We start from the raw sequence: 18,873 nt of genomic DNA on the forward strand, positions 1-18,873 counted from the left end.
TATTAGAATAGTTCTAAGAAAATAATTTAGATTTCTTCTATTATCTCTATGTATTCATCAACTATCCTCTTTTATGACAAGTTATTGTTGTCAATTTCTTATTAACCTAAGGAATTTTGAACAATATTGACCCTGAAAAATTTGTAATGCTAGTAATTCATGTTAAAATGTGTTTTCCCAAGATTTTCCATATAATGTTAAATGTATATATTTTTAAATAAAAGCCCTATAAGATATATCTCAATTTTTATAATTTCAGCACTTCACTTTATGATCTATTGCCATATAAGGAAATTATGTATCTGGGCAAAAATGATAAATAATGGAATACCCAAGTGAATAAAATCTTCTTCAATTACTGATTAGATCTTCAGTATGCTCATATCATTCCTCAAATAGCTACATTAGGTACCTTTTCTAGCAATATTTAAGAACTCATTAGAAAGAATTTTTCATCACTCTGAAAAAAACATGTGTCTTAGTCATCCCAGATGACCACAGCAAAATACTACAGACTAGGTGGCTTAAAGAGCAGACCTTTATTTCCCACAGTTCTGGAAGCTGGGAAGTCTAAGATTAAGATGCTGGCATGGTTGGATTGTGCTGACAGTCCTCTTCCTGGCTTGTAGACAGACAGTTTCCGGCTGTGTGCTCATATGGCCTCTCTTCTGTGAGTGTGAGTAACGAAAGAGGTTTCTCATCTTATAAGGGCACCAATACCATCCTGGGGGTCCTACGCTCATGACCTCATCCAAACCTAATTACCTCCCAAAGGCCCCACCTCCAACTGCCATCACATTGGGGTTTTGAACTTCAACATATGAACTGAGGGTGGTCACAAACAATAACTATAAGCTCATAACAATATTACATAATACTCTTTTGAACAGTCATACTATAAGTCACCATATGCATTGTTAAGTGAAGCATGGAATATGTAGAGACAGAGGCAGCTAAATGCAATGTGGTATTCTGGGTGAGGCTCCGGAACAGAAAAAGGACATTAATGAAAAACTGGGGAAATCCTAGCAAAGTCTGGAGTTTAGCTAATTGTACCATAACAACATCAGTGTACTAGCTCTGACAATCATAGCAGAGTAGTGTGAGACAGTAATATTAGGGAAAACTGGAACTGGGTGAGGTGTGTGCAAGAGCTCTCAGTACTATCCTTACAACTTTTCTGTAAATCTGTATCATTTCCAAATAAAACAGTTTATTAAAGAATTCATATGCAACATCTACAACATAAAGAAATATGTAATATAGGGATAAAAGCAAAAATGTACATGAACATTATGAGCTAATATGAAACTTTATCAAACAATATTAAAGGGGGCCTAATTAAACAGAAAGAAATACTATTTTATGCATAGGAACTTTCATTGTAATACGGATAGCAAGTTTCTCTAAGTTAATAAATATATCCAATGTAACTTCAATGAAAATGCTGACAGAGTTTTTCATGGATCTCAAGAAACTGATTCTAAAACGTGCATGACATAGCAAATGGACAAGAAAAGCCAAATCTAATGTCAAAGAAGAACAGAATTACCATAAAAATGTAGTAATTAAAGCAGTATGGTGTTTCCACAGATCCTGACAAACAAAATCAGTGGAACACAAGAAAAGCTGATAAACAAATAAATATGTACACACACAGGAAGAGAGAGAGTCATGGTTAAATTTATGTGTCAACTTGACTAGGCTAAGGGATGCCCAGCAAGCTGGTAAACATTATTTCTGGTTGTGTCTGGGAGGATGTTTCTGGAAGAGATTAGCATTTGAATGTGTGACTGAGTGAGGTTCAGCCTCATCAGTGCAGATTGGCATCGTCCAGTCTTTTGAGGGCCTGCACAGAACAAAAAGACAGAGTAAGGGAACATTTATTTTCTCTTTACTTGAGCTGAGACATCCATCTTCGCCTGCCCAGAGTGAGATGTTGCCTGTCCTGGCTCTAGGGAACTGCACATTCAGCCTGGGGCTTACACCATTGACTGCCCCGGTTCTCAGGCCTTCAGGTTTGGACTGGACCTACACCACTTGCTTTCCTGGGCCTCTGGGGCAGATAGCAAAGCGAAGGACTTAGTTGCACTCTATGAGCCCATCCTCATAATAAACCTCTATCTGTCATTTATTTTATATTATATTATAATATATTATGTTATGTTATATCATATCATACTATACTATATTATACTATATTTTATATATCTTATTGGTTCTCTTTCTTTGGAGAACTCATTAATAGAGAGAGAGAGAGAAGAGGGAGAATGCTAGGGTTGCTAATAAACAAATGAATTAATAAATAAGAAAAAGGGGCATGAAATGAAGGGAGAGGGCTGAGGCTGAGATTTTAGATAGCACGGTCAGGGAAGGCCTCCTGAGAAGGTGACTTTGAGTAGAAGGAGTCCCACAGATATCTGGAGGAAGAGCATTCAGGCAGAAAGAACGGAAAGTACAAAAAGGCCCTGAGGCAAGAAAATGCCCGCTGGGTCTGAGGAACAGCAGGAAGGGCAAGGAGGTTCTAGAACATTAAGAAAGGAAACAGCTGAAGAGTCAGAAAGGTAATAAGAAAAACAGGCCATGTGGGGTCTTGTGGGTCCTACCTCAGATAAGGTAGAAATGCTGGAAGGCTTTAAACAGAGGAGTGTCATGATCTATCAAAATTTATTCTGTCTGTCATGTTCAGAAAAGACTAGAAGAAACAACGGAAGCAGAGTTTATCCCAGATAACGGGATGATGAGAAAGACTAAATTTTGACCACATTGTCTATGTAGAGCTGACTTGATTGTTGCCACCAGATATGAGAAAGAAGCAAGGTGACTCCAAGGGTTTGGGCTTGAGCAACAGGAGAATGGAGCTGCTATTACTGATGAGAGGAAAGGATACTGGAGACACAGGTTTAGTGGAAATACAGGAGCTCAGTGATGGACAGGTTAGGATGAGACTGACTACAAAACACCTCGTGTGGAAAAGTTGATAGGTAGTTGGATAAATGAGTTTGTAATTCACTGGAGATTCTTGGCTAGAAATATAAATTTGGGAGTCAATTCAGCAAATAAATGGCATTTAAGGCCCTGAAATTGGTTGGGACCACTTAGGAAGATCATAAACGTTAATGTGCAAATAGATCACCTGGGGGTCTTGTTAGAAGGCAGATGTTGATCAAACAAGCCTGGAGAGGGGCATTTCTAACACTGAGGAGTAAAGTTCGCAGTACTGAGTAGGAAGAACAGAGGGGGAGACTGTGGATTGTAAAGGAAAGAAATGCATAGTCTGAGCCCTGAGGTTCTCCAACATTTAGAGACTGGGAAATCAGCAAAGGAGACTGAGGAGAAACAGCGAGAGGTCAGTGAAAAGCCAGGCATGTGCGTCATTCTGGAAGGAGGAGGACGTGGTCAACCCTGCAAATGCTTCTGATGGGTCGAGTAAGATGAAGACTGAGAATGGACCATTGGAACTGGCTGTGCCTAAGTCATCAGTGACTTGACAAGAACAGCTGCAGTATCTGCACCTGCAAGGGTCTGCACCTGATTGGATGGGTTCAAAAAAGATGGGGGAAGGAAAGTTGGAGACAGCTGACCTGGTGAACTTCTCCATGGTGAACTCCATGGTGAACTTTTAGTGTGAAGCTTTCAAGGAGCTTCACACTAAGAGGAATGAGAAAAATTGGGGTATAATTAAAGGAGAAAGGGTCAAAATAAAGGTCTTTAAAAATGGGAGAAAAAATGTAAAATACTTGTTCCCTAAGAGGAATGATCAGTAGAAAGAGATGCAGAAAGGAGAGAATGCTCAAGAATATGCTTGAGAGGGCAAGAGAAGAGGGATTATTGTGCTTGAGTGAAGGGGTTGGTTTTATCCAGGAGCACAGCAGTCCACCCTCGGTTACAGGAGAGAGTACAGAACACAAAGGCTTCCAGACAAGTTGGCAAGAAGATGTGGGGATGATGGGAGCAACCTCTTCTGATTGCATTTTTTTCCCCATTGAAATAGAAACACAACTGTTAGCCTACAATGAGAATGGGGGAGGTTTGAGGCTGAAAGAGAAAGTATGAACCACTCACCGTAGAGAGTAAGAGGATGACTGGGTTAGAGAAACACAGTGTGATTACTGGGCAGCGTTAAGTGCCTACTTGAGATTAATGGTCAGGAATTTAAAGTGAAGCCAGTATACATAATTGTTATTCTCTAGCCACATGCAGCACTGTAGGTCAAAGCACAGAACGAACATAGAGCCGAACAGCAGGGCTGTGGTTCAGGCACAATAAATCAATTTTTAAAACTTTTTGAATCTCATGTAAATAAATAAACATGCTAGATACTGACATCACAATAATAATAACAGTAATAATTATAGAACACCTTTTTATATGCCAAACACCATGCTAAGCTCTCTACTCTTATTTAATCTTCCAAAAAAAAAAAAAAACCTACAACAAAGGATGAATACTATTATTATCACAATTTTTTAGACCTAAGAAAGAAACAGAGCCTATGTTGAATCAATTATGCCCAAGCTCATACATCTCATAATGGAAGTAACTGGGAGTTGAACTTGGTGTTCTTCATCAGCTTAGTCTAGTAGGGAGACACGTGAGAAACAGGGCGACAGTCCTGAGCACATCATCCTACTTTGAAGGCCTGCACAGGCATCCCAGGGGACAGAGAAGAGACCTGCTTTTCTTTTAAAAATTGAACAAAAGTAGGTAAACCCCGATATCTTAATGTAAGTGTATGTTACCATATGTGTGACTATAGTGTTTGTATTTTCCTGAAAGGGCTGCTACCCCCGGTATGACAGGAATGATTCCCACCCCCAGCTCAGGACTCGGGAGGGGCCCAGAATGACCACGATTCTTGTTCAGGGACTTCGTGAGCCTATGACTGTGGCCGTCCATGCAGGCTTCCCACAGATTCCCTTGTCAAAGACGTTCCAGGCTCAAGGCATTCTAGGGCTGTGAGTGCGTGCGCCTCCATCCAATACAGTTCCCACAGCTTTGACAGGAGAGCCCACAGTGGTCAAAATAAGTGAAAGAAATTTATTTTATTGAGTTTATTTCAGGTATTGCTCATGTAAAGGATTAGAAGGTGGGTTTTTTTTTTTGACCCCCTCTTATTCTCTTATGATTTGAAGTGGTCCTTAGGGAAAGAAAATCCAGAAACTGATTTGGGGATACCTCCTTTGGAAGAATGGCTAAACACTTATAGCTCAAAAAAATTAGACAGGAGTCTATTTGTCCTGTTTAGGCCTACTATGTGCCAGGCTGGGTGGGTCAGTTTACAAATGGGTTCTCATTTAGACGACTCACCAGTCCTGGGAAGAAGCTTTTCTGAGCTTGACTAAAGTACCCCAGGGTTGGGGGTATGGGGCTCTCAACTAGAGAGAGACTGAGCTGGAGTTCTAACCCACTTCTCAAGGAATAAAGCCCTCAGCTGGTTAATGAGAAAGAACTCTGCCTCTCTTATTGCCTTTTTTTTGGGGGGTGGGGGGGGCCACCAGCACCAGCACTCTTATACACCTCTGAGTGCTGGTGCTGGTGCTGAGTGGAGGTGCTGGTTCTAATAGAATCTCCTTTCAAAATTTTAGAAATGACCCAAGTTTTTAACATAACTTAATTAAAATATGCTTCAAACCTCCTTTATTCTTTTTTCATCCCCTTAAATCAGAAAATGAAATTTCATTCTCAGGTGAGTTTTCTCCTGGGCACTTTGTGGATCTAAATGAAGCCAAGAATAATAATGATGAGGTCTTCCTGCACTTGGTAGACCAGCGCTAGGAAGACATAACGGCAAATCCCCACACTGCCAGGAAATGCGCAAGTGCCAGATGAGGCCCATCACTCTTCGGAGATGCAGATTACCCACCCAGGCAGCCGGAAAATTAATACGTACCCTCTGGTGAAATGGAGGGCTCTTCTATTCACATGATTAAGGGGTACTCTACATCTAGCTCTCCAGCACTCTCACATAACGCTCTGCTTGGACTAGGTGTTCTGTAGTGTTTTATAAAGCAAGTTCCTGCTACAGAGAAAACTTTTCCAGGTGGAAGGAATGTAATAGTGCTTTAGCTAAGATGCCACATCCAGGGCACCTCGAAGATGTGAAAATATATGCTTCCCTTGGGAAAGGGAAGGAAGGCCAGGATTCTATAAAGAATTCAAAGTATGTCCTGAGGACCGAAAGAATCCCCTGGAGCCCCACCCTTTTGTCCCAGGCTGCTTTCTTGGAGCAGGTCTGTTACGGTCCACTAGTGGCACATTCCTGTGGATCTGGGATTGCTCACTGGTGTGGGAGTGCCTGCAGGACCTTCTGGCAACAAACGCATTCTCAAGTTCTTATACACCTCTGAGTCAAGCCTCAGGCCACTGTCCAGGTGCCAAGAACATCGAGTCTCCATAGTGGGGAAATTGCACCCATTAACATAACAAGATTAGCCAGGAGGACAGGTGAGGTAACCTGTACCTTTGTGCCAACCTGGCAACCCAGTCTGATGCTTGTGTACTAAAATGCCCTGCCTAGCAACAGCTCCAATGCCCTGTTAAACTGGCTAGAGCTGCTTGCTTGCTTGCTTGCTTGCTTAAATATTTTTCAGCCTCAAACAGGAAGTCTTCAGTGACTCAAATCAGAAGGAACACTGAGGTAAGATTAGAAGGAAAGGTTGTTGGTTCCTGAACCTTTCTTTAGGGGATCAAATAGCTGAAGTCATAGAGTATTAATAAAGCCCTTTGGGAAGTCACAGGAGAGCAGAAAAAACAAACAGGTGAGCCAGGGTGGATTTTTCCCTTGCTGGTGTGCTTCAGTGTAATTGAAAAAATCAGAACCATCTCTCCAGACACTGAGAACTAAAGACTGACCCCTATTAACCCACAGCTCTGAAATTTGCACAGTGGCTGGCTCACCATTTAATTTGAGCATCCCCCCGTCCTGGGCTGTGTCTGCCTGGCTGACCTCCTCGGAACCTTTCAGGATGCAGAGCTCTCCTGGTGATTGCTCCTGCTCCCGAGCTCCTGGACAATTCCTTGGTCTGATCCTCCTCTGCAAACCCGAGGGACAGAGGGAGCCTACCAGATCATTTCTTTCCACAATAGGACAGAGGAATCCTGAAGACTCAGCATATTGTCTGGGATTTTAACTTTTGATACTTAAGAAGAAATGATAAATGGTGTCTTGCATCAAAAGAAGGGCGATGAGTGAGGTGAGGGACCTAGTGGTGAGTAAAACCTTTGAAATACGGACAAGTAACTCCATTATAGAAAACGGGGCACGAGCCCAAGAAGAGAACATCTGAAGAAACTGGGTTTAACAGCTGTCATTTAGCTAAGTGTAATGCTGAGTAATGCCAAGCACCCTCAGCAGCTTAGTGTCCTCTTGTGGAGTCTCCATCGATATTTCCTTAATGAACTGCAGCAGGGGCTCATCTTCCTCAACCTGAGATGGTTGAAAAAATACTATCACAACCAGAGAGCGCTGGGAGAATTCTCTCTGCCCTGGCCTCTGCCTGAGAAATGTTCCCTCAGCTTCCCCTTCTCTTGTGTATTTCTTCATTCTAGTTTCACGTTTTCTGATTTCAAGAAACAGAGATCCCACGAAATCGGTTCATAAGGGCAGGGAGAAGGAGAGGGAGGGTTGTTTAAAATATAGGCCTCCCTTTAAGCACAGCAAGGTCACGTGCAGACTGGAGCTGGCACCCCTAAGTCCTCGGGAAGAGTGCTGCTGCTCTGCCCTGTCTCCGTGCACCGCTGTGTCTCGTGGCTCTGCTTCTGCACTCTGCTTCCATCCTCTCCGCAGCAGCAGCCGTATCCTGGGCTTCCCTGAGGCGCAAGGGCACTTGCAGAGATTGTGTAAACTGGTTTGAGAAGTGCCGTACCTGGGTTGCCTCCCAGCTCTGTCACTGACCAGCTGTGTGACCTTAAGGAAAGTGATCACATCCGAGTCATGGTTTCTTCAGTGCATGGCACACATCAGCATTTCATAGGTGTCAGCTACTATTATTGCTATTATTTATTATTGTGGTTGGTGCTGTTGTTGTTACTACAATAGTTACTGCTTCCCACTAATTCTAGTTTGCCCCCAACTTTGGCTTCCCATGGCACAATGGCACCCAACTTCCTCTGTGATCTTGCATTCTGGTTCCCTCAGAGACCCATCTTGGTGTTATTATATCAGTGTTTCCAATCAACCTGACATTGGTGCCTTCCACAGTTCCAGCAGCTGAGCCGAGGATGATGGCTACACTACAGGAATGCAGTCCCCTAAACCCTCAGCTTCAGAAGAATGGGGGATGTTCCTTAGACACACCTCAAAGCACACCTACAGCACTCTTCTATGAGCTTTAAACAAAGCTAAGTATTTTCAACATCCCATTTTTCTATCAGAAGTCCAATATATTGTGAATGCTGTCAGTAAACACTTTTAACTATGAGGGTCTCATAGATCTTTTTGAATATATTGTGAATGCCAGGGTGGGATCCTCTTAGTGGTTGATGCTGAATCGAAAATACCTGTCAGACTCAAGGATGCATTCCTTCTTTCCTAAAGTCCACAGAGTTCAAATCAGTGAGCCTGTGTCTGCTGGGTAATTTCATGTGATTGGTGTCAGACTCATCAACAGAATTGTTTTTTAATGCAAAAAAATAATAGCTTTTTTATTAATATGCAGTTCTAATTTAGTTTAATATCCTCTATCTTTACACTGGTTTCTAATATGTGATCAGTACTTGGCTGCTTCCACATTTTCTGCTCATTGATCATAAAGGATGCTCTAGTTCAGTATTACACTCAGAACTTAGCCACATACCCCATACGATTTAAGTGGTCTATTCAGACACGCTGTAGCTGTAGGCACCCACACTGTTCTCTGCCACCCAAGTTCCTCTGGACTCTACAGACACAGCTGATGAGCATCTGGACCTGGATGACACCAACTTAGAGAGGCTGAGTCAGTTCCCACTAGATTCACACGTGCAAAGGGGGCGAAGAGGCTGGATACCTTTCAGTAGGTAGCTGGATCTAGGTGGGGCCCAAGCACTTTTTTCAATATAATAATATTCAAAAAATTTTACATTGTTTTTAATTTTAAAATTTTAAATCAAATCATTTATATACAGTAAAATTCACCCTTTTAGTGTACAGTTCTCAGGTTTTGACCTATACATATATAGTCATGTAACTGCCATCATAATCGAGATACAGAAAAATTTCACCACCCCAAAAAGTTCTACCATGCTTTATAGCAAGCATCTCATTTTAAAACACCCCCTAGGTGCATGTGACGGGCAGCTGTGCTTGGGTTATCACTAACAGGGCCCCAGACTTTTTGCAAATGGGAAAGTTATGACTCATCCAAGGCCACGCTGCCTGACAACCAGGACTATGGTCTGCATCACCGTTTCTCAGCTTTATCTTTTTTAAACACACATCCCTTATTCTAAATCATCTTCTGTGTCACAGTGGTCCCTCTTCAGTAAAAACAAACCTATGAAATAAACATAAAACAAAATAACCACAGACTGAAACAAATAAACGCCAAATTAAAACAGAATGAAATAAAGCAACCATAATACATAAACCAGAAAATCCTTAAGTTAGCCTGAATATACTCAGAAGCAACAGCAATATTGGAAGGGTTGATTATACCTGATTCCTAGCACAAAATGCTACTCTTTTCTTCCTTTTTCTCTTTTGCAAATACTCTGTGTGTCCTACCCAGTGCTAACATATATCATGCCGAATTACCTCTAAATAACACCCTGCAGCATAACTAACCTCTTTCTCCTCTTGCATTCCCTCTGATCTAGTCAATGGAAAAGAGAGGACTTGGAGAAAGCATGTGCCATAAATATCTCAGGGTGACTGCCGTATAGACCTGATCCAATTATGGCCTTAGTGATTAGCATATAAATAAAGTAGCTGTGCCTGTTTTAAATGAACTTCTTAAAGATAGGAGTCATTAAGAGAAGCAAACAACCCCACCTAGGGAATGGACCAAGCAAGGCCAAGGAATTGTGAGATGCTTCATGTTTTTATTTTTTATTTTAAATATTTTATTTATTTTTAGAGAGAAAAACATTGATATGCAAGAGAAACTTCTCCTGGTTGCCTCTCACACACTCCCAACCAGGGACCTGGCCTGCAACCCAGGCACGTGCCCAGACTGAGGATAGAACCAGCGACCTTCTGGCTTGCAGGCTGGCACCCAACCACTGAGCTACACCAGCCAGTGTAGCTGGTGGCCAGTGTAGCCTCAAATGTTTTTAAAGGGAAAGCGCTGGAATTCCATGTAGGTATGTCCGTATGGTGGCACGATGTGTGAGAAAGGTCTGTGCTGGGGTATAAAGAGCATTTGCTGCTTGGTTCTGCAAATGCCAGAAGCCAAAGTCAAGACTCATTTAAAACCCTAGGCGTGAACTCAAAAGACAGAACAGTAAACAACAGTCATCCTTTCTAACAATATGAACCTTTCATGAAGTCTAAAGTAATTTTCCACCCAGAAATTTTTTTTAACCTTATCCCTCGGTTCTGGGCAGGAAATGATGCCCTCTGCATGCCTCACAACCCCCTCAGGTCCTTAAGAGTTTCACAGGTCCTTAGGCCTGAATCCTAAACTGTGTCCTTCCTTTTCTTTCTTTGCTCTATTATGCTACCAGCATGTTGCTGAATGAAGGCTATAGTGATCTTATAAAGCCCTGGTTGGAGTCTTTTCTGTCACTTTGAACATAGAATAGTATTAACTGAAAAATTAACTTTCCAACGAGTAGCCTGGTTGTCTCTGAGTTGCATAGCCTGGCATTTAAGTCCCAGGAGGCTGGCACCAAACCACCTGGGGTGAGTCCCGACTTCGCTATTTCCCCATCATGTTAGTGCCCAAGGTACTTAATCTCCTCTGGGTTTCAGTTTCCTCATCTGACTCTCAGGTACAATAATTTGATCTATCTCAAAGGGGCTTTGCATGAAAATGAAAGTGCTTAGCCCTGTATCTAGCTCAGAGTAAAACTATTATCTCGGGTTAAGTTGGAATATTCTAGCCATCCTGACTTCCTTAAGAAATACTTTGCCTGAAGTATCTCTTGTTAGGGATAGATCACTGAGAACCAGGAGTTACAAAGGATTTATGACTGATATTAAATATTTAACTTCAAAATAGCCTTCATCAAATGACTTAAAAATATGTATAAATGACTCTGGCTGGTATAACTCAGTGGATTGCGCACAGGCCTGAGAACCAAAGGGTAGCAGGTTCAATTCCCAGTTAGGGTGTATGCCTGGGTTTCAGGCCAGGTTCCTAGTAGGGGATGCATGAGAAGCAACCACACATTGATATTTCTCTCCCTCTCTTTCTCCTTCCCTTCCTATCTCCCTAAAAATAAATAAATGAAAAATCTAAAAATAATTATATATATACATATATGTGTGTATATATGAGTAGTTTGCTCAGAATTGTAAAGAAATCAGTGGCTAAAGCAATATTCTTCTGAGCACCCATGTGTTTTTGCTATTGTTCAACGTACGCTGCCACATCACCATTTCCCACATCCTAACAAGCCACGGGTCAATTTTAGAGTGTCTGAATATAAACAGACCATTTTTATTCATCGCTCTTATTACCCTTAACTGTGCCACACAGACAAATGTGTTTTCCATGTGTGCCGACCAGGCGCATGCATGCAGGTGTATGAGTGTTTGTGCTGTTTTTGATTTCCCTGTAGCTTCTCCATTTCCTACACATTGTATCTTAGGGTTGCTGAAAAAGGTACCTGTGTGGAATGAAAAGCAGAATTTCCCCGCATGTAAGCTCTGCTCCCTCTTCAGAGTCGGTTTGAGAAGGTGAGAATCAGTTGTGCTAAAAAGGCTGACAGTTTCGGGCAAGGATGTGTTTCCAGAAGCACATCTGAGATAACTGTGGATGAGGTCTGCATTCCCTTCTTTACCTGAGGTTTCTTCCACCGTATTTTGCAAACCAGTAGCATAAAAGGATGCATGAAAAGATTCAGAACTGCCCTGCAATAGAAAGTACATGACTGTGGAGTGAAAGGGAGCTGGGCTTGAATACCCCAGCTGCCACCTACTAGCTGTTTGATCTTGAGTAAGAGACTTAGCCACTTAAAGCCTGTTTTACCGTGTGTCAAATAGCTTGCAGAGCTCTCATGAGAACTAAATAGCAAATGTAATAAAGGATTGGTACATAGTAGGTGCTTGAAAACCTGGAGTGTTTGTCATTATGAAATTCTAACTCAGTTTACTAGCATCCAGCACCACTGCACAGCTATCAAGGTTTTTAACTGAGTGAAAAAAGCAAGTTCTGTGGAATTAGGTTCTGCTCAAACACAATGGTAACACAATTAGGTTCTGCTCAAACACAAGAGTGAGCAAAGCCCAAGCCAGACCCTCCATAAGGGTTCAAAAAAGCGTTATTACAGCAGAGATTGCAACAGGGACAGTGGTAAACATAAGTTAAAATTCAAATGTTCATTTATAATTCCCATATGGAGTAATATCCCTATATTACCTCTCCCTGAGAGAGAGGTAACACTTTATTAACTAGATTGAGATGCTTCTAAAAAATCATTTTTACCTCTCACAGGATTAGTTTCTTGGCTTTTTCCATTTTCACTTGACCTGCTCTCTGTATGTGATCAGACTACAAGCTAGTTAGAGCTAGTTTTCTGAGAACTAATAAAACTTCCTGCACCAACATGAAAAAGTTAATTAATCATAATAGCTGTTCAGGACATTGTGTACCCCATCAAATGAGAGACTTATTTTCTTATTATGATGCCAAAGGCCTAAGTGTTTGCAATAAGCTGGTGGCTGGTACACTTGTCTGACTATATTCCCAGTATAAATATCACCTGCATTCTTTTAACCTGGCCAAGACATAAAGAATGGACAGGACAAAGGAATGAAATAGTAATGTGTTTAGATGCACAAGCATCCAGCTGATAGATGGATATAAGATCAGTATCTTTTAAGGTGAACAAACACGTTTAAAATGATCACTGGTGAGTCCTCAGTACATAATGCAAAAATATAATACTCTATGCTATGTTTAATCAATTTTATCTGAAGAAAAGCACAACATTATGCTATTGAATAATCAAATTATTTGGGAGAGAAATTTTATCTATGATCAATCAGAGAATCTTCTGGCCCATTATTGGGCTTCACCAAGAACTATAATTAATTAATTTGACACACGTGGGATCATCTAACTTTTAATACAGGTATTTAGTAAGCCAAGTAGTCATCATGACTCTACAAATGCCTATTTTGAGGAAGTTTCAGAAGTAGGAGTTCAGCAGAGTGAAGAGGATGAATGCATGTTTCCAGCTTCTAAAAGAGCCCTGATCATGTGCTGGGCTGCAAGGTCACCCCAGGAATGGCAAAGAAACAGAAAGGGAAGTGAGACTTTTTCAGTGTATCAGAATCTCTTTAAAATGCATACTCTTTACCCAGCAATTCCTATGTGTAAAAATTTATAGTAAGAGTGGCTATGTACATACATCGAGGCACAAAAATAATTTTAAACATTTTTCAAAGCAAAGACAAATTAGAAACAAATAGAATTTCTAACCATAGGGTATCAGTTAAGTAAACTGTCTCCTCCTGAAAAGGAATAGTACACATGCTAGAAAATTATGCTCCAGGAAGATATCTACTGACTTGGGGGAAATAATGAAATGTATTTAAATAAATAATGTGAGATGTACAATAGCATATACAGTAGAATAACAATTTTGTAGCATGTACAGATAAACAGATATAATAGAAAAATGTAATTATAGCATCTATGCCTCTAAGGTAGACAGTTTGTTTGATTAAACAGGATGAAGAGGATGTTAATGATGAGCCATTAAAGGGATCCCATTTTCCTCTTTTAATTCTGTGAATCCTGAAAACCATGAACATAAATATCAGGAAGACTACATATTTTTTACAAATACCAAATAAGCACCTCAGTAAGTGTCTGTCACCTTCTTAGCTCCCAGAGTAAACAGGGGAATTAAAGTTTATGAAACATTTGCATGAAAGAACCCAATGTACTTCTGACATCATCACCTCATCAAAATATAGTTTTGTACCATGGGAACAATGTTAACTATTGTGAAGTTTAACTAAAAAATAAACACATCATTACACCCAGGACATTTGCTAAGAATACAAATAAAAAGCGACCGGGCCAAAAGGAACGCCAAGACTGCGCCCAGCTCTTGTCAACGAGGTCTGTCACCTCTGTGCACAAAACTCAAGTTCCCGCTGCGCATCGGTGCAATAAAACATGTACTGTACACCGTGAGACGAATCACCACAAACGCCATGTGTGGACTGTCATCCTGCGGCAGTGTGGAAAGCCACCTGTTCCTCGTGCAAAGGGCACAGACAGGGCTGGGACCTGAAACTGAAAAGAGGAAGGGAACTAAATGAGGACACCCTCCCAGACAAGTGTTGAGTCAGCCAGTGCAGTCTCCGACATCACAGCCCTTTGATTGCTCAACCTGGGAGAGCCACGTGCTCAAACTTAGACATTGCAGTCAAAAAAGGGGGGCACCACGAGCTGAATGACTATCACCCTTGGCCCTCCAAGTCAGAGTGGTCTTCAGAGGAGAACTGCTAGGGCGTGGGGAGACTTCCCCACTCTTGTCAGTGGTGCGATGAAAACCTCAAGCTGTTAACACAGAAAGACTTCGGTCCTGATCCAGCTCAGTTATTTATTAGTTGTTTGAGTCCGTGCAAGGCTCTTATCCTCTCTGACTATGTCCCCTGATACATAACATGGTGTTAACAATATCCGCTTGGCAAGGGGGTTGTAAAGATTAAAAGAAATATTATGTTTAAAATGCCTAGAGTAATGCCTGGCACACAATAGATGTTTAATAATAGGTCCTTTTTGCTTGCCTGCTTTTACTGCCTTCTCTAGATATAGTTCTACTCATTAGTTGCTTTAAAATAGTGGGAACGTAGAAGAGGGGAACAAAGAATTATTTTAGTGAGTTCAGACATTATAAAAATTTCCCAATGAAATGACAGGTTCTTGCAGACTGGAGGTTTGCTGTTTATGTCTGGGTGCCAGTTAATGTGGTGTGTGTGACTCCTTTTTACAAGAATTAGGCCGCTAGCAGAATTAACTGCAAACATTTGTCTGCCTGTGTGTTGTGTTGATTTGGTGTATTCATTTTTATTTTGTTTATAGAATTAAAGAAATGAAACCTGGAAGCAAACTGTGCAGGCATTTTTCTAAACATCAAGAAAAATTCCAGACCTGTCTTCAGGAGAACTATATAAAAACCAAGCAAAAATATGGCTGAATTTCCGTTAATTTGCATGAAGCAAATAAGCTCAGGGAGCTTGAGAGAAACTGTGACTTTGAGGTGTGATCCTATATCTGGACATCTATAAAACAAATGTGTTCATTTAACAAACTTTTTGTTAGGAACATTCCATGTGCCAGGATTGTGCTAGGGACATGGATGTGTCCCAAGCCACTGACTAACTGCACAAAGCATCCTGAGCAAGAGCTGCAAAAACCCAGTCATTTTCTAACTGCTTTCCTGTCATTTCCAGCTCAGGGTCACCACTGGGAGCCAATCTGACTCCCAGATCGTGCCAGATCAGAAGTTCCAGGATACGATACTTTGCAGCATGTGAGGATCAGGAACCAGAAGGAAAAACCAAAGGTTTAGTTACTTTTACAAGCACTGAGAACTACAGACCATGAAGCAAAACAGCGAACTGGTAGCTGGTCCCAGGAAAACCACTTAAAATAAAGTGCGCTCGCCTGGTTTGAGATGTGTCATCTCCAATTGCTGCAAAATGTGTTTCCATGCGGCCTGTTCCTGATCTGAAAGCTCATGCAAGGCCCAGCTGCTCCTGGTGCCAGTGGGAGATCTCTAAGCAAAGTAAGGTATTTCTTCACAAAACTTGTCAGTATTGTGAGGAAAACCACTTTACAATTGTCAAAAAGTCTTATAATTACACCTAATTTTCTGCAAATAGAACTTGTCAGTATAACAGCCAGGTAAATCACAGTTCTCAACACTTTCAAAGAGGGAAAATAGACCTGGCCCATTTTTCCAGATCCTGTGGTAGTGAGAGTCTCGCTCGGTAGCTCTCTGGCTTTGAGAACACACCTCACCCCTCCCCGCACCTCCCCTTTTGAAGCATTATGTTGTAGAAAGAGTTTTAGTTAAACACCTGCTATGATATGCTCAGATGGCAAGTAATGCTCATAAAAACAGTTCTTCCCAGCTTGTTGTCTTCTAGAAATTTTTTGACTGAAAAATGACAAAGAGAAGAAACCTTTAAACAATACACACATAATCACTATTACAAAGAATGTGTAGGCTTTGTATTTACTGCTTTGGAAAGCTGTAGAGAGGATAATACTATTTTATTGCTTTAAAAATAAGAGGAATACTGTTTAGCGGTCCATATGCATGAATGTGCTTGTATGAGCATGAAAACAGGTGTGGAAGACCAAAGAACATGGGTGATTTTGGAGAGAGAGAATGGGGCTGAGATGGGGAAGGAATGAATCTCTATACCACATCTCCTTATAATAAGCAAGTACCAGCTTTGTAATTTTTTTAAACTAAGAAAAAATGTTGTAAGGTAGCCAGGGCTGAAAACATAGCCTTGAAGCCACTTTACCATTATATTAGTATTTGCTCTTGGACTTATTGTTTGCAAGGATGAGATTACAACATTAGACTTACTACCTACTAAAGGACCAATAATCTAATTGGGGAGATGAGACCCATTCACATACAAGGATAAGTATTTTTATGCTGAAAATAGAGTTAGCTAACTTATATTTATTTTTTTTAAGATTTTATTTTTTATTTTATTTTTTTAGGGAGGGAGAGAGAGAGAGAGAGAGAGAGAGAGAAACATCAAGGTGCGGTTGCTGGGGGCCATGGCCTGCAACCCAGGAATGTACCCTGGCTGGGAATCGAACCTGGGACACTTTGGTTCCCAGCCCGCGCTCAATCCACTGAGCTATGCCAGCCAGGGCTTATATTTATTTTTTGAAATAAGTGGAATGGGAGTGAAGTAATGAGTACAGCCGGAATGCAGCATTCATCTCCAGCTCTGCTACTCACTAGCCCTTGAACTTGGACAAGTTCCATAACATGTGAACACCCTTGCTCAGGCCCCTCGCCTCTGGCATTCGGAAAGAAAACATCTGAATGCAAAGCTATTAACTGGCATCCACTGGCTTGAGGAGCGTGTCCCTCTTCCTCACCGCAGAACTTGGGAACTTGGGGATCTGAAGCTGCTCCTCCAGGCCTTCTTCCCTGAAGTGGAACCCTCGGCTCCACAGTCATCTGGAGATCTCTGGGAACCAAACCATCCCCAACTGCCAGTTCAGCATTCCTGGCTCAACACAAACCCTTATATTCAATGGTCAAAACATAAAACCAGACAACTTTTGCTCACGGTGCTAAGTTACAAACCATCTGTCTCTAGTCTCTATTGAGTGCTATTGGGAAGCATCAGGAGAAAAGTTATCTTCCAAAAATTCTTATTCTAGGCTTCTCTTGGTCTGGGCTTAAAAGCCAGGCAATTCTACACAAGTGGCTGCCAATATCTCTTATACGGCAGTTGAGGAAAGGGGCTGAGGAAGAGCCAGAATAGCCTAAGAATTATACATTAATTCAAAAATAGGCAAGGAAGGAGGAGAAGAATACAAAGATAAGCACTTGCCACAGTCATGTTTCTGACAGAATCAGCAAAATATAACCATTGGCTCCTCTCCAGGGAGTTCCCCATCCAACTGCTGCATGTGTGTCCCGGGTCCAAAGAGCACACGCAGCTGGTACCTGGTCAGTCCAAGTCTCCGTCCGTTCTGCAGTGGGTGACAGACTGCACTTCATGGGCCTTGCATTTTAGAGTACATGCTAAGGAGAAAGAAAATGGCATGCATTCCTTCTATCTCACCTGATAGATTTAAGAGTATTACACTTTTTTTTATTGTTGTTCAAGTACGGTTGTCTCCATTTTCACCCCACCACTCTCCCCTGCTCTACCCACCCCCACCTCCCACACTCAATCCTACTCCTGTTGGCTTTGTCTGTGGGTCCTTTATACATGTTCCCTGATGACCCTTGCACTTTTTTAAAAATGGAAAGACTGAATATTGGAGCTTAGGCTGTGTTATTGGCTTCTGTCCTGCTAGTTTCCCTTCATCCTCAGCTTTTGTTGTTACAGTGCTAGATGCTGTGCAAGGAGAAGAACTAAGGCACAGGCCTCAGGGAACTGACAAACCTATCTCAATAGGAGTGAGCAATGAAAACTAAGATATATCGAACACAAGGACTGAGTGCATTTTAGGGATAGAGGTGGGAGCTCCACACACTGCGTGGGAAGTCTGAACCAAGCTGTCAATCAAAATCTCAAGATTATTTAGCAGGAGGAGGGAAAAAGATGAGGTGATCACTTAGCGAGATGAGCAAGAGGGGAATACCTTGCAGTTGTGGAGAATGTTAAGAGGTGGAGTGTGAGTGGGCAGCCTGCGTTTCTTCTGCACCCACCCATCACACTCTCTCCTTGTCTGCTAAAATTTTGTTATTAAACCCATCAAGTATTGGTGCTTCAAATTCAGCAAACTTAAAGTGCATCTGATTCCACATAACAGGATTACGTTCAGTAGGCAGATGCCTTTGCCTAAGAATAGTTCTTAAGGAGCTAAAATTTGAGGAAACTTGACTATCTAATCAGACTACTGATGTTCTCTTAAGCTAGCCTGTGCTTTGTGTTTAAAGAGTGCCTAGGGGAGAAAATATATTGGTGTGGAAAGAGCAATCCCCTGAGAATCTAGAGACTGGTACCCTGGTTCCCAGTTTGTGTCTCAGATGCTCAGCCTTGGAGGATGTCTT

At 41.5% G+C, this 18,873-nt stretch overlaps 2 long non-coding RNA genes across 2 annotated transcripts; one reads left to right on the forward strand and one right to left on the reverse strand.

Moving 5' to 3' along the window:
* Nucleotides 1-1,292: 1,292 nt before the first annotated feature.
* On the reverse strand, nucleotides 1,293-10,051 carry LOC118500333. Its single transcript, XR_004902900.1, has 3 exons — nucleotides 9,638-10,051; nucleotides 4,066-4,205; nucleotides 1,293-1,849 (listed from the first exon to the last, which is right to left on the reverse strand). It is a non-coding gene; the product is annotated as an uncharacterized LOC118500333 (long non-coding RNA).
* LOC118500334 lies at nucleotides 6,144-8,417 on the forward strand. The gene is made up of 2 exons (XR_004902901.1): nucleotides 6,144-7,211; nucleotides 8,204-8,417. It is a non-coding gene; the product is annotated as an uncharacterized LOC118500334 (long non-coding RNA).
* Nucleotides 10,052-18,873: the final 8,822 nt, after the last annotated feature.

The sequence above is a fragment of the Phyllostomus discolor genome, chromosome 4, assembly GCF_004126475.2.
Source record: "Phyllostomus discolor isolate MPI-MPIP mPhyDis1 chromosome 4, mPhyDis1.pri.v3, whole genome shotgun sequence".
Classification (NCBI taxonomy): domain Eukaryota; kingdom Metazoa; phylum Chordata; class Mammalia; order Chiroptera; family Phyllostomidae; genus Phyllostomus; species Phyllostomus discolor.